Here is a 24,660-nt window from a genome sequence, read left to right as displayed (position 1 = left end):
CCCCTTTGATCCTCTGTCAGTCTGTGAACCTGCAGTCCTCTGTCGTCATATTAGCTCCCTCTTGAGCCAAGATTTCTGCATATAATTTTTTCTGTATATTATGATAAATGACTTTTCTTGAAAATGTGTATAGATGTTTATGAATCTGGAAGGGTACATTTAAGAAGAGCACACAGGTGAGTTTTGTGTTTTCATACCCATGCTTCATCTTTATTGAATTAAATGGAGTTTGATTCATGGTTTGTATCAGACGCCGTGTTGGTATGGGTGGCCAAGTTGTGAGGACACTGGACCAAAATCCCACTTTTTCATGTTCAAATTTGGCTGAAGACAGCAGAATTATAAATTTGGATTCTCAGTTTCTGTATATGAACCAATAGCAGACTATTATTACCATGCCACACTCCAATTGTTGGTAAAATCCAGCAGGTTTGTTAATGACCATTAGCAAGAGCCTGTCCTATATGTTTGTACTACCTAAGATAACAGTTCCTGTGCACCTGGTTGATAGTTAATCCTCTCAAAATACAATTAAAGGACAAGTACAGTACATAAATTCTTTCAGAGCCTTTCCATCCCCTTGATTATGCGTTTGCGTGATTAGTCCTTTTTTATGCGAGTTTTATTATCATGACGTATTTATGACTGTTAACTTATTTTTACACTTGTTTATGACTTAAGAGTCACTCGACGGCCCGTGAACCCATTGGGTTCCCGTTGTGACAGCAGTTAATGAAAAAAATCATTTCAAGAAAAAAAAAGATAGCTCTAGCGAACTATACTGCTGAGGTTGTTTGCATTGATCAAATTCTCCCGAAGAGTACTTGACTGAATCGGGAATTGATTTTTCAATAATTTTTTTTTGTTGCCCGATTTGAACGAAACTTGATACTGCACACCACAGGAGAATGGTGAGTAAGGTGGCCCGACAATTTTTGCGCTATCGTGTACCGTTTTGGCTGTATTTCGGGAACATACATACATACATACATACATACATACATACATACATACATACATACAAGATGAGAGTTTTACTAATGTACTAAATGACCCGTGAACCCATTGGGTTTCCATTGTGACAGCGGTTGATAAAAAATATCATTTCAAAAGAAAAAAAGTTAGCTCCAGCGAACTATACCGCTGAGGTTGTTTGCATTGATCAAATAATCTCAAAAAGTTCTTGACTGAATCGGGAATTGATTTTTTTTTAATAATTTTTTTCATTGCCCAATTTTAACGAAACTTGATATTGCACGTCAATGTGGAAAAAAAAACGGAGAAAAGAAAGTCAAAGAAATTATTGTGTGTAATGTTCAAAACAATTTTATTTATTAATGAACTCGGAAGTATTAGATCAAAATGGTAGTTTATTTTATGCTTAAAAATAAATCGTTCTTTGTCTGTACTAAATGTTTGAGATTTGTAAATAAATCATTTCAAGATAAAATAAGATAGCTCCAGCGAACTATACCGCTGAGGTTGTTTGCATTGATCAAATTCTCCCGAAGAGTACTTGACTGAATGGGGAATTGATTTTTAAATAATTTTTTTTGTTGCCCGATTTGAATGAAACTTGATACTGCACACCGCAGGAGAATGGTGAGTAAGGTGGCCCTAAAATTTTTGTGCTATTGTGTACCATTTTCGCTGTATTTCAGGAACATACATAAATACATACATACATACAAGATGAGAGTTTTAGTAATATTGTGACGTCCACGGGACTTGAACAGTCCCGCCAACGTAGAATGAGCCGAAACGATGGAGGCGGTTTATTTTTTTATAACCCAAAGATGGCGGTTTTAATCGCTCTACAGCAAACGGGATGAGGAAGGTGGCACGAGTCGCTTTTCACTGAGTTAATAATGTTTATTTCTCTAACCAGAAATAATAATAAGACTCGGCAAGAGGAGGGATCCGGGGCATTTCGACGGGATGGTGGTGTGGGTTCGGGCGTGGGGAAAACACAAACAATTCCAATGGATATACAAATCTCAAACCCTCTAAGGCGCCAGGTGTACACACACACACACACTCTCACACACACACACACACACACACACACACACACACACACACACACACACACACACACACACACACACACACACACCGTAGCTGGTGGTCAGGCTTGCCCGTGGTGTCGACGCAACAATCACTGGATTGGCGCCGGACGAGCTGGCGTTGCACTCGACAGGGGCAGGAGACACCGTGGTGCTGTTCCTGGTGGTCTCGACCTCCTGGTGTAGGCCCAAGACCGCTCACAGCCACCAGGGAGCCAGTTCTGGTGCCAAGATGCGAGCAGGAGAGGGAGGCAGGTCCGCCCGCCGTTCGGTCCTGTACTCCGAGCCAGCAGAACTCCAGAGCCAACCGAGGTGAGGCACGAGACACGACGAATTGAGGAACGAACCAGCGCAACAAGAGAGCACGCTCCGAGAACAACAGCCTTGACCAGACGCTTTCTTTTTATGACTCTTCTTCCACTTCTTTTCCCGAACAGAACCTTTTTATACTTGAGTCCTCGTCGCTTCCAATCGAGCCGTTTTATTGGCCCTCCGCCGTCGCCTTCCGCCAATCGTGATCAAGGGGCGGAGCCATCCGCAGCACTGTCCTGTTACGTCGCGGCAAGCCTCCAGGGAATACTAAAAGGGTTTACGCAGACACACTTACCCTAACCCGTCTCCCTATCTAATTACGTGACAATTATCATTTCCCCCTTAAAGAAATGGACATTTACTAGACAACTTATCACCACTGAATCGCTACTTATTACATCGAGATCCTGGTAAACTCGAACAGCATGGCATACCTAATTAAACATCCTAATTACCCTTTGAATGCATACCCCCCCCCCCCCTCAGACGTAACAATATATGGATATTGGAGATTATTTTTCAACAATTTTTTTTGTCTTAAAAAATAGTTTCAAATAAAATTTTCTCCTTTTACTACAATAAACAACTAGCAAAATGTTTGGCATGTTTTTGAAAAGTAATCTCTAACATGATTTAAATAGTGAGCATAGTGAAAGGGAGGACAAGATTCCATATTCAGCCCCCACACAATCCCCCTCTGCCAATACAATCTCCTCAGTTATTATTAGTCCCCTACCGGTTTCACAGGAGGGGACTATAGGTTTGCTATCTGTCCATCCTCCATGTAGTTTTTCCGACTTTTTTCCTTATACTTTAACATATTCAACAGAAACTTGGTGCATGGCTTTATGATAAGTTTCAGGATGTTTTGTCAATTTATTGCAGTTATGCCGTTTTTAGACTCAGAAGATATCACATATTATACATGGGTCGGTGTTTGGCTACCCTGACTCCACCCCACTGCTTTACACCCATTCACTGGACAGCTGATCTGACTCCACCCCAATAAAACCATTCACTGCCATTGCATGGAGCAGCACAAATCGACAGGCCTTACGCCTTGCCCCTAAGTGTTAGTCCATGGTCCAGTGCAATTTGAATGATCTCCGGTATATAGCCACGATGTATTATATATGCACATAAGCCGTACACATGTTTTTGCATCATGTATGTACCTCGGGAGATGAAGCAGCACAGGTTGGCAGTCTTCAGGAGATTGGCCTGGTTACTAGTCCATGGCCCAATGCAATTGGAATGATCGCAAATGTATAACCACTGTATTATATATGCACATAAGCTGTACGCATGTTTTAACTTCAGGTATGTACATTGGATTATTTTTAATATGAAATTGATGAAGCCTATAAATGAACGAAACACGGTGGGTTGGAGAGTTTCTTCTTTATGTTGGTTCCGGTATCGGCTCGAGCGCGCGTTTGACACAAACAAATTTTTATCTCCGGTTTGTTATCCCAGTCGTCTTTATTGGTTTATAGTCTACAAAAGATATCGTAAATGACAATTTTTTAGATCCTCGTGGAGGATCTCTAAGTCTCTAACTCACGTTGTTGTTCTTCATCTTCTTCTTGTGGACTTTTTTGTTTCACAGCCAACAGTTTTCATCGAAACGCGCAGGCAGTAATCATCTCCGATTTTGGAAATTCTTCCTTGGAAAAAAGTTGACGTCATAATATCGCCACTAATGGAAATCGCCGATACCATTATCTCCGAAACTCGGCAAGCTGTTTGAATTTTGTTTGCGGGAATAAAGCCGGGCATTAGCACAGATAATTTATCGCAAACCTGATGCATCACAATGATGTCATATTCGTTTTTATGACGTCATCATTAAGAGGACGAGGATCTTAGCTCATTTGAGCTTGTTTTTCCAGAGATGGACTGGGTCCTCAATGAGTTTTTTGCTTGTGTGTTTCTGACTGTGGTTCGCAGTCGATTGTTGATTTCGGTAATGAAAGGGAAAAAGGACTCTTGGAAATCTGTTTGGGGTGTCCTTTATTTGTTTGCTTTGGGGGCCACACCCTTTGTTTAGTTCGACTTAGATGTCTGCTGTCATTGGATAGTGGGTGGGTTGTTTTTGGTTTCTTCTTGGTTGAAAAAAAAAAGCTTGATTGTCTTGTACAGCATATTTCTGTTTGGTTATTATTTCCATTGTCATCATTGTTGTTGGATTCTATTCTTCTTGTTACCTCCACCACCGGTGGTGGAAGGAGGTTATGTTATTTTTGAGATCAACGTGGACAAAAAGGTCAACATAGGCCCAAGGTCAACAACTAAGGTGGTATTTCTAAAATCCTCAATTTTCATCCGATTGACTTGAAATTTGAACAGGATTTATATTTCAGGTTTCAGGTCACTGAATTCAATTAGCCAAGTTTTTTGAGGTCAACCTGGACGAAAAGGTCAACATAGACCAAAGGTCAACAACTTTGGTGAGATTTCTAAAATCCTCATTCTCATCTGATTGACTTGAAATTTGAAGAGGATTTATATTTCAGGTCATTGAATTCAACTAGCCAATTATTTTGAGATCAATATGGAAGAAAAGGTGAACAACTAAGGTGGTCTTTCTAAAATCCTCAATTTTCATCCCATTGACTTGAAATTTGAATAGGATTTTCATATCACAACCACCAATTACTTTGGAGGTCCACATAGGCCAAAAGGTCAACATTGGCTGAATTTCTAAAATTGTCAATTTTCATCCGATTCACTTGAAATTTGAAGAGGAGTTGTTGCAAATTTGGTCATTGAATTCAACCACCAATTATTTTTGAGGTCAAATTTGTTTTCTGGATTTTGCAAGTATCGTGCTCTGCATGACATCTTCTTCTTGTTGGATTCGCTATATATGAGATATCCCTTATTGTGGGGTTTTCCGGCTGTGTGTGTCTGTCTGTCTGCAACACGAGGCTCCACAGCACGAACCAACGAACTGATTTCGATGAAACTTTGCCAAAAGGTGGAATATATACTGGGAATGTGCGCGTTTGAATTTCGTTGCCTTGCAACCACCCGTTGCTGTGCAGCGGCCGAAAAACCGTGTACAGTATTTTCAATACTTGTCCTTCAGTTTTGAATGTAGAGAAACAAGACTTCGGAATTAAACACTTCGAGATATTTAGAAAATTTTACTCGAGCCGATTTTTGATTGAGGTTTTATTTTTCAATTGGCAGTCCTTCAAAAATCGCGTGTCTATTTACCATCATTTAAGGTGTGTATACAGTGTTTGTAAGTAACGACACCGTCGTTCCACCTTTGATCTCTCCTCGATCCAAACGTTATTGTCCAAAGTGAAAAGGATCCAAAATAAATGGAATCACCGGCATTTCCGTCTTTGTGGATTTCTAATAATATGTTTATTTATTTTCCGAAAACGATTTCACGATCCACACACCACCTTCAATTATTTCTTTATTTACCGAAAACAATTCCACGACCCACACAACGCCTCCAATTATTTATTTATTTACCGAAAACGATTCCATGACCCACACACCACCTTCAATTATTTATTTATTTACTGAAAACGATTCTCCACCCACACACCACCTTTATTTATTTATTTACCGAAAACAATTCCACGAACCACACAACGCCTCCAATTATTTATTTATTTACCGAAAACAATTCCACGACCCACACACCACCTTATTTATTTATTTACCGTAAACGATTCCACGACCCACACGCTACCTTTATTTATTTATTTACCGAAAACAATTCCACGATCCACACACCACCTTCAATACTTATTTATTTACTGAAAACGATTCCACGACCCACACACCACCTTCAATTATTTCTTTATTTACTGAAAACGATTCCACGACCCACACACCACCTCCAATTATTTATTTATTTACCCAAAACGATTCCCCACCCACACCACGTCCAATTATTTATTTATTTATTTACCAAAAACGATTCCACGACCCACACACCACCTCCAATTATTTATTTATTTTCCGGAAACGATTTCCCACCCACACACCCCCTCCAATTATTTATTTATTTACCGAAAACGATTCCACGACCCACACACCACCTTATTTATTTATTTATTTACCGTAAACGATTCCACGACCCACACCACCTCCAATTATTTATTTATTTGCCGAAAACGATTCCACGACCCACACACCACCTCCAATTATTTATTATTTAAAGTAGGAGTGACGTATGAAAGTGGGCGTGGCTTATGGAAAGTGGGCGTGGCTTATGAAAAATATTGTGTGGCTCAGGAGGTGTGGTCAAACAAGAGCATTGAGAGAAGTTTATCGGGTTTTCCGTGTGTGTGTGTGTGTGTGTGTGTGTGTGTGTGTGTGTGTGTGTGTGTGTGTGTGTGTGTGTGTGTGTGTGTGTGTGTGTGTGTGTGTGTGTGTGTGTGTGTGTGTGTGTCTGTGTCTGCAACGTGAGGCTCCACAGCACAAACCAGCAAACCGATTATTTTTCAAATGGTAGTCCTTCAAAAATCGGGTGTCTATTTACCGTCATTTTTTTATGAGGATTGCCAGTTGGCAAAATACTCAATAGGAAAAATCTTGCCAGGCAGAGGAACAATTGTATGTGAACCAATATGTCTTGGCAATGAATCTTCGTCGGTGGATCGGTCAGAATGAAAAGCATCGTATCCAGCGCTTCGATCCTAGCGAATCCCTCGTTGCCTACCGGCTTGTTTGTTTGTTTGTATGCAAGATATCTCAAAACGTTGCAGACGGATTTGAATGAAATTTGGTGGGCATGTTGGGTGTGTGACAAGGGCAAATTGATTCGATTTTGGTGAAGATCCAAATCCGGATCCGGATACGAGATTTTTTTTCATTTTTAAAGTGATTCTTTCCAACAGTTCTGTGATTTTGCCCAGTGTATCGGCTTTGAAGTCCAACAGCAAACAAAATTTCAGCTTTCTACATCACCCGGAAGGTATCGAACATTAATATCAGTCAGTCATTGAGTGGTTAGAATGAGCTTTATATTGTGGTGTGGAAGAATGGACCGAAACTGGCTTTAAAGGCATTGTGTTCAACATTACTCTACTTATCTTTCCCTAAGGTTGGCCAAATGAGCCAAAACGACAGCCATCACACATGGAAAGCAGATGTCTGAAACACACGTTCTTACCCTTTAAAGGATTTCTTTTTCAAATGAAAAGCACAAGGAAGAGGATCGACAAGATGCTGTCATAAACGGAACAAACCAAGCGAGTCAAAAGACCCAAAGAGGGGAATGGGATATGCCAACTTATATACAATGAGGATAAAGAAAAGCTCAAATCCTAACCCACTGGGTGCCACAGATCGCACTTATGTAACACAACAACAATGCAGGCGGGACTTCCCTTTTCTTTGAAGCACAGGGTGGGCACAGTTCAACACAAAGGTGTCCTCTTTGGAGACCAGGAAGGTGACAAGAGCCAGTAACGAGCAGGGCCAGCAATGGGTAGACCTTCAACTTGGCCAGGTGGTCCCCTTTTGTCCTTTTTCCTCCAGGCCCTCCAAAAACACAGGGTGATTCCTGTTTGGGTCAATTCTCCACGAGGTGTCTCCATCCTCCTTTCCACATGAGCCTCTTTGTTCTCTCCTGGTGGACTCAGTTCCCCTCCTTATGAGCTCTCAAGCCCTCACGAGCCTCTCTTTGTCCTCTCTTGTGGACTCCCCGGTAGACTATCCCGTCTTGACTCATGTGCAGGATGTTCTCTTTCTCCTTGGCAGCACCTATAAAAGTAAACGTATATCTTTTCTTCTTGGCCCTACAGCCCACTGCATGACTGGCACACACTGGCCAGAGAGATCATAATTGGTCTTTCGCACACGTGAGACATGTGCCTCTGCGGTGGGAAGTCCTCACCAAGCCCCGCCTACGAGAGGTATTTATGCATACATAATTAATGTCTACCCTGTCTATAAATTACATACGCTGCCTCAGCGTGATGTGCAACAAACGACTCACTCTAACAGATCCCTGTTGCATTGCAATCTCACCTATGTGAAACACAGACCACACTACACTGACCACAGCCTAGCTATGGATCCTTCCCCCCATTTCACGTTACAATTTTTTACACACACACATATGACGTAAGGGATCCAGATCTTGCCCCACCCTACTCCAAATTTACCTTCTATCTGCTGGAGTAAAATCAATTCCCTCTCCCCTGCCCATTTTTTTTTAATAACAATGTCTTAGTATTATTATTATTAATATTGTTATGATTTTGTTCATATTTTTTCAAAAGAACATTATAGGAGTCAAAATTACACACTTTGGAGCTCTAAGTTTAACCCAGGCTGGATCTCCAGAGCAACAAACTGAGCAGCCTCCCACACACGGTATTTCACAACTCCAAGAGATTACTGCACAGAACTGTGATTAAAAGCCCAGCCTTGTGCCCAGTGATTATAACTGTTGAAAATATACATTCATTGAAGACCATGGTTTTATATACTTCCCTTTGTATTTATATTCAGTTGCAAAGTAATTTGGCTCATAGGTTAGATATATAGGCTACATCGCAGCCATCATGGTATTCAGTTTAAAATATGGGGATTTTTCAGCCTTTTTGGATACTCCAAGAGTGCAAGGGCTTCATAGGGCAGGTTTTCTCGCTTGCACAGCTTTCAAATCTGTAATGGTCCTGCCAATGCCCCAATAAAAGGTACCTTCAAAATCAAATTTATGCCTTTAAAAAATCATCCTGTTCCAGAAATTGCTTTGTTGCCTTCACTTGTTCAGGTCAATCAAAGGAAATTAACATAAAACCATGTGTAACATTGACTATGTCATGAGGCTACCAAATAAGAAATTTAAGCAATGCAGATCGTGCACCACCCTACTCCAAATTTACCTTATGACTGCCAGAGTAGAATCGGCTCCCTGTCCCTGCCCAAATAAAATGTTGAATAATAATGTCTACTACTACTACTACAACTATTATTATTATTATTATTATTATTGTTATTATTACTTTTGCCTCCGAAGGTGAAGGAGGTTATGTTTTCACCCCTATCCATCTGTTTGTGACTTGGCGAAAAAAAACATTTTGCCAAGTATGTTGGTCTGTAGCGTTTGTCTGTTTGGTGGTTTGTCACACGGTTTTTGGCCACAGTTTTGAAGCAATGGTTTTGAAAAAGATTTTTGTGTGCAGGTGACTGGCCAAGGACGGCAACCCTAAACTTTGGTAAAATCTGAATCCGGATCTGAATTTTTTTTGTAAGTGATTCTTCATTATTGAGAGAGATGGGGCTAAACTAATATAGAACACAATATCTCAAAAAGTTGTGGATGAATTCGGATGAAACTTGGTGGACAGGTTGGTTGTGTCGCAACAACAAACTGATTCGATGTTGGTGAAGATCCGGATCTGGATACGAGAGTTATTTAATTTTTTAAGTGATTCTTCACTATTGAGAGATTGGGCCAAAAACGATATGGTACTTTATAGCATGATATTTCAAAAATATATGACTGGTGTTGGCTTATTGGTTAGGGTGGTGGGCTTGGGATCCAAGGATCCTGAGTTCAAATCCCCCTTGGCTGTTGAATTTACACCAGGTGGGGTTGACTCTGCCTGTCATCCTTCCGAGGTCGGCAAAATGAGTGCCAGCATGCTGGTATACTGTGTCGGAGTGGCGACCCGTCCAGGATTGTGTCCTATAGCCCAGGAGACTGCTTAGGCAGCACCAACGCTCTGCACAGAGTATGGTCCCAATGGATGGATGGATGGATTTCAAAAATGTATTGAGCCCGATATGTTCTCATGGATCAAGCATGATGTGGTGGAGGTATGTACTCTACCGAGTGCCCTTCCAGTTATTGTTATTATTATTATTATTATTATTATTATTATTATTATTATTATTTGAATATTTTTTTCAAAAGAACATTATATAAAATCAAAATTATACACTTTCGGTTTGTTTTAACAAAGCCAGGCTGGATCTCCGGGGAAACAAACTAAGCAGCCTCCCACATACGGTATTTCACAACTCCAAGAGATTACTGCACAGAACTGTTGACACTTCATGCCTTGCCTGTACCATTGAAATCGATGATGGCTAATATTTCTCAAAATTCCTCGTGTAAAAGTTTTAATTGTTAAATTTTGTAATTGAAACCCTCACTTATATTTTTGTTTAACTTTCTTCTTATCTTTTTTTTTAATGAGAAATAACATTTTCACTCTGAATGTGATGTTTTTTTTCAGTGTTATGATCATATAAACAAGTTAATAGGTTAATTGTAAAAATATTAGGCCGATAAATTGAAGGTATGCTGTAACATAGCAAACTAGAACGGGCACTCATAGAGCGCATACCTTCGCCACCACTACTTTTTTGTTCTTGGTATGAGAATGGGGAACTGGTTTGATGCTGGTTTCATGCAAATCGAATAAGAATTGACTGAGTTGTGCCGAAAACCGCATATTTTTCAAGGGCGTGACCCCCCCCCCCCGACATTTTACCCCAACCGGTGACATGTGTTATGACGTCATTGTGTCACAAGATTGGGCATTAAATTCTGAACATTTTGGTGCTGGGTTCATGTAAAGCGGACAAGAATTGACTGCGTTATGACAAAAACCGCATATTTTTCAAGGTCGTGACCCCCCTGACCTTTGACCCCTAACCGGTAATAAGAGTATGGGCGTCATTGTGTCATATTGCATATCACAAGATGAGGCGTTGAATTCTGAACATTTTGGCGTTAGTTGCATGCAAATTGAATAAAAATTGACCGTGTTATCGTAAAAAGACGATTTTGACCTTTTCGTGACCTTGACCTTGACCTGAACGATCCCAAAATCTAATCGAATGCTTCCTGGCTAATAACCAATCATCCCACCAAATTTCATGCAATTTGGTTTAATACTTTTTGAGTTATACGAATCACAAGATTACAAACAAATAAATAAATAAATAAATAAATACACGCCGACCAAAACATAACCTTTCGCAGAATGCGAAGGTAATGAAGAAGAAAAAAAAATCAGAACAAGGGTGTAATTTTTTTTTCTCATTTCATTATTCAGTTTGTTTTGGAAGACTGGAAGCAAAACTTCAATTGTCATCTTCAATGTTATGATTTCAATTTTATTTCAAATTGTCATCTTCAAAACTTCAATATTATGTGGTGACTTCAATTGTCATCGTGCCAGGTGGCTGGGTGTGGCCACCTTTCTCACCTGCCATGGCACTTCAGCAAAAGACTTCTGTGACTCATTGTGACTGACATAATCTGTCAACTTCTCAACCAACCGTACTCCATTTCTTCTGGATCTGATTTTGACTAATTTCCCTGAAAATATCTGCTGTTCTTCCTCCGCTCCAATCAGTTCTTCTGACCACGAGCTTATCAAAGTGGACATCTCTCTGGCTGTTATTGGAGAACCACCTCAGCGCCATCGAGTCTGGCATTTCGCTCAGGCTGACTGTCAGGGACTTCAAACAGCCATCAAACTTCTAAACTGGACTCCCATTTCTACTTTCTCTGACATCATCTCGTCCTGGGAATTCTTTCAAAGAAACTTTCTCTCTCTTGCACAGATTTATCCCCTCTCGTCTTCAGTTGGCCTACCCTTCACCCGCCCATAGTACACTGAAACTTATGGCGAGGCAGTTATCCTGAAACAACTTGCCTTCCCCTCATCGAAGGCTAATCCAACTGAAGGCAATCTCAGTTCCTTCCACAAAGCTCATCACAAGTGTGTGTCTACCCTCAGGAGAACCTGAAAACAACATTTTTTTCAATCTCAAGTCTGAACTCTCAAACCTGTCTCCCTCCTCCAAATCCTTGTGGCATCTTGTTGTCTGTTTCTGGTGTATGTTCCCCCTCCATTCCCTCCCTAACCTCAAAAGGCTGCACTGCTGACACTGCACATGAAAGGGCGGGATGCCTAAAATCCGTGTTTGCTTCTAATTCTTGTGTCCGAAACCCATCGCTTTCTGTACCAACCTTACACAGTCACACCCAGCTGTTTCTGTGTGCTTTTCTTCTGACAAAGTGGAGAGCTTGCTGTCAAACCTCGACTCAGATTCTGCAACCAGCCCAGACAAAATCAGTCCATGTGTCCTAAAAACCTGCCCCTCTGCTCTTGCTCACCCTTTCTCCGTTTTATTCACCCTCTCATTTGCTCAAGGTCACATCTGCCATCTGCTTGGAAATCAGCAAATATTACCGCTCTGCATAAAAAGGTGCAGAAACAAATCCCTGCAGCAACAGACCAATCAGCCTTCTCCCAATCATCAGCAAGGTTACGGAATCCATCATCTCTTCTGACATGAAATGCTTCCTCTTCTCCAAATGACTGATTTCTGATCATCAATTTGGATTCAGACCAGGTCACTCTACCCTGGATATACTGCTTCTGCTCTCCCAGCAATTGATGGAGATCCTCAATGCCAGACCTGAAATCAGAGCCATCTCTCTGGACATATTGTTATGAATCTGGCAGCCATGTGCACACAACAGCCAGGTCCTGTAGATCAGTTATATCGGTAAGTACGTGTTTCTAGTTAGGGTCCCGTCCCGAATCTAATGGGAATTAAATGTTCGTGCGCTGCAGGGTTATTTTGATAGTTAGGATTTTTACATCACTTACAACAACGCCCATCTTCGCTCTCACAATAACACTCTGCTCACAGCATTCTTCGCGCCCTCGCTGGCGAGCGCGTGCGTGGGTGAAATTTAACATGAGCATGGTGTCCCTCTTTGGCCAATCGGCAAGGAGCGAGCGTCTCACTCGCCCCATCTCCCACTCAGCACCATCGCCATTACGCACGTGGCTGGAGGTGAGGAAGTAGGCAGAGCTACAAACGTTTCCGATCGGGACCCGCCCAGAAGGGTGGGAGTAGCCCCGCCTACCGTGGGTCTGTCCAATGAGGGACAGCCAGCGAATCGCGCGATGAAACCATCCAATCAGGAGGCGAGCTACCTCAGAGCAGACGCTCCACCCCCGCGAGGGGGAGGGATAAGAAAGGTCGCAAGCTGCTCGAGAGAGAGAGAAGTTGGTTGGTTCCTGCTGGTTGAGTTCGTGGTTCCTGGTCGATGATCGTGCTGGTCGGAGTTGACGTTCGTCCTGGTTGGTGTTCATGTTCATGGTGCTCAGGTCGCCGATCGGCGTTCGCGGCTGGCCAAGTCGCTCCTTGGATTCTGGAGGAATGGGTTCGAGTCCCACCGAGGCGGGTTGTGTGAGAGTGAGCGAGCTGAAAATCCCGTTTCCTTCCACGGAATCCGAGCTTCACAAGTGCGGGTCGGTGAAGACCGCACGAGGCGGAGAGGTACCAACCAGACCTTAACCTTCAGCTCGCCTTCCCTCTCGAGCCGAAGGGCCGAATAAAGACCATTGTAGTCCATTTTCTTTTTGGTGTGCATGTCTGTGTGCGGGCCTGTCTTGCCTAAGTAGAATTGTTAAGTGCTTTTTGTTGTACATTATTTGCATTGCTTATAGTCACGATAACTCTGCTCTTTGTGTGTTCCCTTCCCCCCATTATAAAATAAATACCTCTGTTGTTGAATGTATCAGCTCGTTTCTGTGCTTCCTTCATTGGCTTAGCACGGTGCATGTTGGGAAATTGGGAAGCGGAAAATTGTGCATTTGGTCCGACGGGTCTTGATAACCATCCGCTTGGGTTACGCACGGTTTGAGCACGATAACGGCTCGTTCCGCTCGAGGCCTGCCGAGGGTGTGAATTCCTTGGTAGCTTTGCCGCGTGGATACTTAGGTATATTGAAGTTGGCAATTAACCCTATTCCACACGGCCGAATTATTGGCGATTCACGGTCCTGTCAGGGACCCGTGCCTTTCGGAGTTCTCCGAGAAGCACGATCTAAATTCCGGGTGTTCGGTGGAGCCGACTCTACTGCTCCACCGAGCGGTCGTGCTCGCCGCCGACACCCGGCACCACAACAATATCGTGTGCTTTCGATATGGTCTGGCACCCTGCCCTGCTCACCAAACTCTCTTCCTATGGTATCGAAGGACATCTCCACTCATGGCTCGCAGACTTCCTCTCCTGTTGCAGTGAACTACTGATATCAAGAATCACTGCTCACCTTCACTCTTTCCTTCCTCTTTTTTTTTCCCCACCTTCGGAACAAACTCCCACACAACCTTACAACCCACTCTTCCCTCCAGGTCTTCAAAACAGCTGTTCACCACCATCTCTTATCTTCTCGATAAGAGATGGATCACCACCATCTCGATCTTTTCTACCCCCTCTAATCCACCCCAAACCCACCTCCTTTAAATTCCCTGCTTTCCTTCCTGAAAGTTCCTGTCATGTAAGGACCTGAAAGTCCCTGCAGTGTCCATCTTGTTTAACCTGTGTACCCCACCCCATCCCTCTCCCTTCCACAGATCTCCTCATGTTTCTGTGCCACACTGTTTTTCCTTCCCTCTCCTGCCCTTCTTGTCTCCTGCTCCCCTTGTTATGTGTTTCTGTGTGTTAGCTCTCATACGAGCCTCGACAATGTATGATACAAAAAAAGAGGAATAGCATGGCAAGATCTATAAGTCAATCTCCGATTGATGAAATTTGCTGGAAACTACCAGTTTATGACAGAACACAATGTTTTCATCATAATTCACTGCATGATCAGCATTTTGTTTTTTTCTGTGTAATTTATATTGAAATTTTACGAAAAAAATTCCTGCATTTAAGCGAGGGCTTTTCTCCCCAGTTGTCAGGATGTTCATTGTTTTGGCAATGAACCATGATCATAGAAAAATAAAGTGTTATTTAAAAATTCAGCAGCTGAACCATGATGTTCAGGGTGATGATCAAATCAACCACAACACCACCACATTTATATGACAACAACAGGAAAATAGTTATTTTCTTCATAAATGAGGTTATTGCACTCCCAACTGTTGCACACCACTCTCTTCATTATGAATCAGTGAAAATAAAATAAGTGCTGCATTTGTGTTTTGAATTTGAATGAAAGTATTATGTGAAGTACTGTATCACAACTTTGTTTTTTTCAAGGACAACAAAATATGCACATCTTGATAAACAGACGTACAGTGCATTCATTTTACAAATAATTCACCAAATATGTTGTTTATTTTTCATGTACCTTCGCCAAACTGTTATAAATGCTCCATGAAGGGAGAGCCTGCAGTTGGTTGTCATTCAAGTACAGTAGTCTCAACTTAGTCAGTCTGTGAAACACCGTGGAGATGTGGGAATGTCGGAAATACAGTAAAGAGGTTATCACAGTCTCAGTGTCAGACAAAAAGTAAAATGATATGGAATTTCCCCACATTTCAGGTGTGCCTTGATCGTGCAGACTCGCACATTTTTTTCACACAGGCTCACCTTGTGTGTTTCTCCTGGCTCCTGCAGTAGTTTAGCAGACTGAGGAAGGAGATAGAGAGGGTGGGGGAGAGAGTGAGAGAGAAAGGGGGGACAGTAAGGTGGTGGAGGGGGAGCGAGGAGGAGTGGAGGAGGGAGGAGGGGTGGGAGAAGGGAATGCAGTACAGATGAGGGGAAGGGCAATGAAACACACCAAAACAGCAACATTTTGTTTTTAACCACCATGTTCTATATGGGGGCAGTCAATAAGTTACCTTAAAATGGTGATATACATTCGAGAATGTAATGTATGTAGTTGTCGGCGACATATGTTATACCTATGGGTAAGAGTCATGTTTTGCCTGTTTTGGATTTGGTGACATTGAGCGTATGACATCAGTAGAGCAGTTCCAAGATGGTAGCTCCCTGAGAAGCATGCACCAAGAAGGAGCAACGTTCTGTTATTAGCTTCTCGTCCATGTAGTGACCTTTACACCCCTCTGGTCCATCCATCCATTGGGACCATACTCTTTGCAGAGCGTTGCTGCTGCCTATGCAGTCTCCTTGGCTATTGGATGGCTCACTCCAAATCTAATTCATACATGCTACAGTCTGTGGAAGCTGTTTTTAGATCCTCGTGGAGGATCTTTAAGTCTTACGTTGTTGTTCTTCATCTTCTTCTTGTGGACTTTTTTGTTTCACAGCCGACAGTTTTCATCGAAACTTCCTGAAACTTGGCATAAATATGTAAAAAATACCCTGCGCAGACAGTAACCATCTCCGATTTTGAAAATTCCTCCGAGAAAAAAAAGTTATGACATCAAAATATCTCCGCTAATGGAAATGGCCTAAAACATTATCTCCGAAACTAGGCAAGCTTTTTGAATTCTGTTTGCGGGAATCGAACAGGGCATGAGCAGAGATGAATTACCGCACATATGATACATCACTATGATGTCATATCAATTTTATGACGTCATTCCTATTTTTTCACATTTTTTTGTTTCACAACCCAGAGTTTTCATCGGATCTTCGTGAAACTTGCCATGTATATGCAGGCAGTAACCATCTCCGATTTTGGAAATTCTTCCAAGAAAAAAAGTTTACGTCATAATATTGCCGCTTATGGAAATCGCCTATACCATTATCTCCGAAACTGGGCAAGCTGTTTGAATTTTGTTTGCGGGAATCAAGCCGGGCATTAGCACAGATAATTATTTATCGCAAACCTGATACATCACAATGACATTATATTCGTTTTTATGACGTCATCATTAAGAGGACGAGGATCTTAGCTCATTTGAGCTTGTTTATATTCAAAACTAAACTGTCAGTCCTAAATAGTCCACTTTACAGAGGGGGAGGGGTGGGGATGAGGGGAGGGGTGGGAGATTAAGGGGGAAGAGGGGAGGGGTAGGAGATTAAGGGGGAAGAGGGGAGGGGAGGGAGAAAGGACGAAGGATGGAGGGGGGGGAGATGGAGAAGGGAGCGGGGGAGAGAGGAGCTTGAGAGAAAATGTATGGGGGAGGGAGGTGGGGTGGGGGAGCTACGAGTGGTGAGGAAGGGGAGGGACGTGCAAGAAAGGGGGAGGTGGAGTGAGTGCGACGCCTCACCAAATGTCGCTATATGCACCGGGAGGCGGGGAGCAGGTGTGGGAACGAGGAGGAGAAGGGTAAGTGTGGGAGGAGGTTTGGGAGGAGGTAAGTGTGAGGGAAGGGGTTATCGATTTCTATTTGGCAGTTGTAGTGAAGAGGGGTGGGAGTAGTATATGATTGAACAAAATGGGGTACGTCAATGCAGCACGCAGTGAGCGCTAGGAGATGTCCATGGCAGTGGCGAGGGGAGGGAGTTTGGAGGGAGGATCGTGTGAGGGGAAGGGAAGGCAGCATGACAGAAAGGGGAGGGAAGCTTGAGGGGGCAGAGGAAACATGAGGGGGGGCAAGGGAAGCTAAGGCAACGTGATGGGAAGGGAAGGCGGTGTATGGGGTGGGGAAGGAAAGAGTGTTGAAATGCACCCAAACAGCATCATTTTCTTTTTAACCGCTGGATTCTATATGAAGCCAGGCAGGAGCATTTAAAACTCACTCCAGCTTCCTGGCAAAGGCTTGCCTGCATGCATGCATGCTCGCACATTCAGTGACCTTTGCCCCCCTCTGGTCGGCTCACTCCGAATCTGATTCGAACATGCTACCCAATGAGGAAACTGTTTTAAATTGAAAACTAAACAATCAGTCCTTAATAATCCCCTAAACATAAGGGGCGGGTAGAGAATCTGGGAGAGAGAGAGAGAGAGAGAGAGAGAGAGAGAGAGAGAGAGAGAGAGAGAGAGAGAGAGAGAGAGAGAGAGAGAGAGAGAGAGAGAGAGAGAGAGAGAGAGAGAGAGAGAGAGATAGATATATATATATATATATATATATATATATATATATATATATATATATATATATATATATATATGGGGGAGGGATGTGTGTGTGAGAGAGAGGGAGAGGGGTGGGAGAGAGAGCAGGTTAAGGGTGCGATTGAGAAAGAGGGGTGGGATAGGGGTGGGAGAGAGAAGGATAGGAGAGGTGTGAGCGAGGAAGAAGGGTGAGAGAGGGACTTTGGGGTCTTGGGGGTCTTAAAGGGTCTTCAATGGTCGAAGGGATCTCAGCAGTCGAAAGCTTCAAAACATACATTCCAATAGTACGTAATTAATAGACTATGTGTGTGAAGTCAGGCGAAAACAGACGTTCAAACAGTACGTAATTAATCGACTATGTGCAGTCTGCAACTGACATTCAAACAGGATGTAATGAAAAGAGACACAGTCACACGGCTTCCCGGATGGCTTCCAGGATGGTTTCCCTGACGGCTTCACTCACGACCTCATGGACCGTGCTTATCATTTTTATATGTATGGATTAGATATAGTCTAGAAGCCAAAATCTGTAGCTCGCCTAGAAAATAGGTTCGCTGCTGATTTCATGTTAGAATGGTGCAACTGGTGTTTTTGAAGAGTCTAGGCATGACCAAGTCTAGTTCCACTTGTTGCCAAGTCTGCATCTGAATATTATGGCCGCCATGACAGTAATCAAAATGGCCGCCATCAGATTTAGTCTTTTTCTTACTGCAAATTGTACTAGCCAGAAATTTGTCATGATTGTGAAATACTATGTAATCTGACACGAGGAACACTATTTTGTGCTTTATTTTTGTACTGGATCACAACTTTTCACATAATTGACAACTTAAAGACGAAATTGAAAATGCACATACGAGCAACAAATGTGAAAAAGAAAATGTTTAGCACTATTGATAGAGATGGGTTTACAGTCAGTCAAAGGTTATTTCAACAGCTGTCAGATTCTTTCTAACACAAAATTACGTTGCTTTGCAGAAGAGAAAAGTGTTGTGAGAACACCCAAGTACAATTTTCAGAGCTATTGATCGGCTTGTACACTGAACGGGTTCCTACAAAGGGCTTTGCATCGACATGCTTTCGTGCAAGGCAGTCCATTCGGTGTACATTTGCACCGTCGAGTTGAGCATGACCCACGGCATTTGCATGTCATCAGTTCTACACAGTAAGCAGTAATAGGCTGTGCAGTCATGAGTGGCGGCTGAAATGTCTCGTTGCCATCTTTGACGACCTGTTCCCACCCACAGTTCTCAGGTGCAGGTAGATGTGGTTCAGATTCCAAGGCTCTTCTCCACACAAAAGTCTGGTAGTGCGCTCGCTTGATGTGTAGAATCAGAGCATCGCGAGTTGAAGGCAGATTCTCAATAGCTTTGGTCAGACTGAGAAACAGATCACATCTTACTCGCTGAATTGAGTTATCTTGGCCATGAGGGTCATAAAGCCTGCAGACAAATGACTCAGCATCTGCAATCACACTCTCATCAGGAATTTCCTCTTTGCCTAGGTTATTCAACAGGTGGGAGTTGTTTTGAAAGACAGCCCATGCAGAGCGCTTCGCAATTCCAGCAAACTGGCTTGTGCTGTCTGAACCTGTCACTGCATGAAATGCCAGAAGTGACTCCCTCTGCGAATCTGGGATATTGATGGAGTCAATGGGAATGTAGTGTTGCTTTTTGGGTGTCCCTGCATTCATCCAGAGAAAGGGACTGAGATGCGGCTGATAGGCAACAAGGAGAATGAGGACATCAGTGTCCTGAAGCCACATGAATAATGTCTTGGCAGATGCTCAGAACTTTGTTCTTGGTATCTGTCTCATCCGCTTCTTCATTGTCCATCTTGTCAGTGCTGTCACCACCACAAAGAAGCTTTACAAGCATGTACAGGGTTTCAGGTACAATTCGCTCTGCATTTTCTGTGTTCAGTCCACCGATAATGCTATGCCCTGGAGAGTGTTTTACGTCACTGTAAATCTTTATGCCCACTCTGAAGATCCAGCTAAGGATTTCGTTCTCATGATGTGGCAGACTGCACTGGGCCAATTCATCTTCTTCAGAACTTTCACCTTCTTCAGATAAATCATTCACGGCGGTTCTCATGGCAAACTTTGTCACAGTTGAGGACGCAACTATGAGGGGTTTTGTGACATCCAATGGCTGCACGAATGTCACCTTGTCACTACCAAAGTGAACCTCCACTTTCTGCTTGAAATTGTAGCTTTTGTAGGCTCCAGCCTCAATTCCAAAATCATTCAATAACAGCATGCTGTAGTGTTCCCAGATGTTTTTCATGGTAAACACATGTCCCTTCTGCAGCTCTTTCTCAAGCTGGTTCATCACATTTCTGAAACAGATGCTTTCAGGAGACTGGTTTTTCTCTTCACTCTCCTTTTTATACTTTCTGCGAAAAGAAACATAACACTTGAGGTGATATTTACCTTCAGCTGCCATCATGTCTGAAACACCTGCAAACCTGTGATGCATGGTGGGGTCAAATTGGGCCAAACTAAGCATCCTGGATGATGTGTGATCAAATTCAACATTTGTCAGGACACCAGCTTTTCCAGGAATGTCAGTCTGGCAGAAAGCGCATTTTGACCAATCCATAGCGCTGTGCGCGGATCTTAGTGACTTTGGGACATGGTATTTCTCTGAGGAACCTGATGTTGTGGGTATCTCTTCTGCGTAAGTCACAGATTGTGGCTGAATCCTTGACTTCAGTCTGTCTATTTTTTGTGCGTGAGTAAAGTCACTATAGCAGAATTTCTGCCATTGAATCTTTTCGACGTGCTCCGGTACAGAATATTTTCTGATTCTTGAGAATGAGTCAACATATTTAGCGTCATTATATTTCTCTCTTTCTTTGCAACATTCAGCTACAGTTTTCACACCAACGATTGTAGTCTTTCGAAGTGGCGTTGACTTGCTAGTTTTTGAACTGTCCTGGCAAATAAAGCATTTATTCCAGTCTACATGCTCTTCTTCTTCTCGATCCCTTGAACCCCCTGTGAGAAATCTTGCGGCTTTCATTTTTCAGTTAGTCCTGGGTAACAGAAAAACACACAGTTATGTAGTTTAGGTTCATTTTATAGCAAAGTTGTAAAATTCATTGATTGTGGTTTGTATAATCAGACATTCTAATTCGAGCCTGAACATTTCTTTAAAAATAATATAGTGAAAAACAAGTCATATTATTTTTAGAAAATGGATGGAGCACTGTTTTTTTCTATACTCCCATCAGCTCAGGCATGCTCAAAAACATGGAAATCGGCCCTAATTTTGTAATTTCATGTCAATTTGCGGCTGAAATATGACGAAAAGTGTATTTAATGGCGACCATTTTGTAAACTGTCATGGCGGCCATACTATCCATATCCAGAGTTGGCAACAAGTTGATTCACGTTTCTGTGTGTCTGGACAGTCAATTTACACCTGTTGCACTATTCTAACACGGAATCAGCAGGGTCGTACACTATTCTGCATTGGGCCTCCTGACTAATATCTAGGGATCAACAATATACAAAGCTTGGTGTTGGCTTATGGTCAAGGTGGTTGGCTAACGATCTTAGGCTCTTGAGTTTGAGTCCCTGTCATGCTGTTAAATAACACCAGCTGGGTTGACTTCGCCTGTCATCCTTCCAAGGTCGGCAAAATGAGTTCCAGTTCCAGTTCCAGGTGAAGACCGCACGAGGCGGAGAGGTACCAACCAGACCTTAACCTTCAGCTCGCCTTCCCTCTCGAGCCGAAGGGTCGAATAAAGACCATTGAAGTCCATTTTCTTTTTGGTGTGCATGTCTGTGTGCGGGCCTGTCTTGCCTAAGTAGAATTGTTAAGTGCTTTTTGTTGTACATTATTTGCATTGCTTATAGTCACGAAAACTCTGCTCTTTGTGTGTTCCCTTCCCCCCATTGTAAAATAAATACCCCTGTTGTTGAATGTATCAGCTCGTTTCTGTGCTTCCTTCATTGGCTTAGCACGGTGCATGTTGGGAAATTGGGAAGCGGAAAATTGTGCATTTGGTCCGACGGGTCTTGATAACCATCCGCTTGGGTTACGCACGGTTCGAGCACGATAACGGTTCCTGGTCGATGATCGTGCTGGTCGGAGTTGGCGTTCGTCCTGGTTGGTGTTCATGTTCATGGTGCTCAGGTCGCCGATCGGCGTTCGCGGCTGGCCAAGTCGCTCCTTGGATTCTGGAGGCATGGGTTCGAGTCCCACCGAGGCGGGTTGTGTGAGAGCGAGCGAGCTGAGAATCCCGTTTCCTTCCACGGAATCCGAGCTCCACAAGTGCGGGTCGGTGAAGACCGCACGAGGCGGTTTGCAAACATTGTTTGAGTTATAGCAATACCAAGTTATAGTTTGTGCAAATTGATTTGCAATACCTTCATACAAATTTTCAATTCACCATGCCGAACCTGGACTGCTCCCATCATCCTACCTTCACAGCCACCACCATGATGTCACAGATGTAAATTTAAACCCGAAGACACAATCTATTTATCAACTGTTGGTGTTGTGTTTTTAAATGAAAGACATTTAGTTATATTTTGCAATGGCAGGAAGCTTACCGAAACACTCCACAGCTGGTTGATTTCCAGGTTCAGGGTTTTCAGTTCAGTGAGCTTGTCAAACACTCCCTCTGGCAGTCTCTGCAGCTGGTTCTCCCTCAGGTGATGAGAAGAACATCAAATAATAAAAGTAAATAATGGCCCAAGTTACATCCTTTTAAAATTGTTGTTAAAATAGGATAGCATTTGATTGCCTTGTTATACATGTGCTTATAGAACAATAACTCGATCAATAGTTGAAATAAACAGAATGCTGACCGAGGTATTCGAACTGTCATGGGAAGGAAGAGGAGCTGACATTTCTGGAATTAATCCATCATCGAAGCAAAAGAAAATCGTGCGTTCTGCTTTCTTTTGCTCTGACGAAGAGTTAATCCCCAAATCATCAGCTTCTCTTTGCTTCCAAAAGTGGTGACAATACCTCGATCAAAGTTCTGTTATTTTTATCCATCGATATACCTGTCCACCAATGCAGATCGACACTTGCCTTCACCTGGAACACTAGTTCTTCATAATACCTCAGTCAGTTTATCATGGAGCCATACGTTAAACATAAATAAACCAAAGGAATATTGGAATCTGTTTCTGCGATTTCTGGTTCATTAATCGAATCGTGAAAAGACCACTCCAAACAGGCAGCATTCTAAATATGCTTTATCCAGAATTTCAAGTCGGTGATTGTGACTAAATTTAAATGCGTCTTCAGAAATATTATAGAATACAACATCACATTGAAGCTATCCAAAGGTATTCGCAAGAACAACTCGGATGACAACTTTCCCCCTCTCCCCCATGCTTGAATTATACAAGAATAGTCTTATGTCAGAACGTAAGGCCTTGCACAGCATGTTCATGAAAGATTTGGGCCTAAACCTTCCCAACTGATGCTATAAGGAGGGAATGATTGGGGCTGTTATAAAAGGATGATTATCATGAGTACATTAATACGATTTATTCTTTTTATTTGATATTGTCATTGACTACGAGTGTGCAATATGATAAAGCATTCTAAGTCCCAATTGGCTTACAGGTTTCAGCCAACATCCTCCAGTTTAGTGTGGACAGCACAAGATGCCTTGTGGGTACAAAAGTTTTGAAATCACTTCACGATTGTTTATTGCTTGTGGACATGACCTTACGATTCAAGTCGTCATAACTACATGGGTCATATGGATAAATTATTAACAGTCACTATTAGTAATATAAACTTTTTCTCCCAGTTTAGAGCAGGTCCAAGGCCTTGCTTGTTGGACAACAGAGTAGTCTCAGAGTGGTTATACTTTCGACAGTGTTAACAGCTAATGACAAATTCTAAAAGGCATGAGTACAAGCACATTGACACAACCGCTGTCCAATTATCTGACGAATTTCATCCATCTGTGGCTGTCATGTATGAAAGACTTGATTCACATGGAAAAAGAACAGATTTACAGTATATTTTCAATTTTTCATAACTTGTAATAGTAAAGACAGTTATTTCAATGAGAACCTGAGTCGCAACCAGTTAAAGAGTCTTCCTGATGGAGTGTTTGACAAGCTTTCCCAATTGCAGAAGCTGTACTTGCACGAAAACCAGCTGCAGAGTATTCCCTTCGAAACCGTGCCACTGACTTTGTTCAGTTTTATTGCTCCAGCTGGTATTTATTTGGTACACTAATTAGGGTTATTTATTGCATGGATTTTGTTGTTCTGAATACCAAATAATATGGTGCATAGTCATTGTTTGTGTAGGTCTATACAAATTAAGTTGTGATTTTTATTATTATTCTTTTTTTGTTGTTCGGCCCTTAGTTATAGAGAATTGACATTTGAATCTAACTCAACATTGAATTATAATTTGTGATTCCAGATATAATGCTGTCCATTTTTATGAGAAGGGTACTGCAACTGGTGAGGAACAACGAGCATTTTCTGAACAACATTTAAAAAGTATTTGATTTGGAGAGTAATTGAATAGTAAATGGGTGAAATCACTTTTGGGTCATCACTTGAATTAAAGC

The 24,660-nt window shown here is 42.3% G+C and overlaps 2 long non-coding RNA genes across 2 annotated transcripts in view; one reads left to right on the top strand and one right to left on the bottom strand.

Annotated features, from left to right (window-relative positions):
* Positions 1-15,779, bottom strand: part of LOC147031876 (uncharacterized) — a 134,422-nt gene extending 118,643 nt beyond the window's left edge. The window contains exons 1-2 of the long non-coding RNA XR_015054742.1: positions 15,720-15,779; positions 15,478-15,562 (exon numbers count right to left, since the gene is read on the bottom strand). This is a non-coding gene — a long non-coding RNA (uncharacterized LOC147031876). The remainder of the gene's footprint in view (positions 1-15,477; positions 15,563-15,719) is intronic.
* The window catches only part of LOC147031875 (uncharacterized), a 213,392-nt gene that overhangs the window by 167,251 nt on the left and 21,481 nt on the right, over positions 1-24,660 (top strand). The window lies entirely within an intron of this gene.

Source organism: Eptatretus burgeri, chromosome 2, assembly GCF_056783735.1.
Source record: "Eptatretus burgeri isolate ZD-2024b chromosome 2, Ebu_testis_v1, whole genome shotgun sequence".
NCBI classification, from domain to species: Eukaryota; Metazoa; Chordata; class Myxini; order Myxiniformes; family Myxinidae; genus Eptatretus; species Eptatretus burgeri.
Note: the sequence above shows the minus strand (reverse complement) of the source record. Positions and strands in the feature narration are given on the sequence as shown.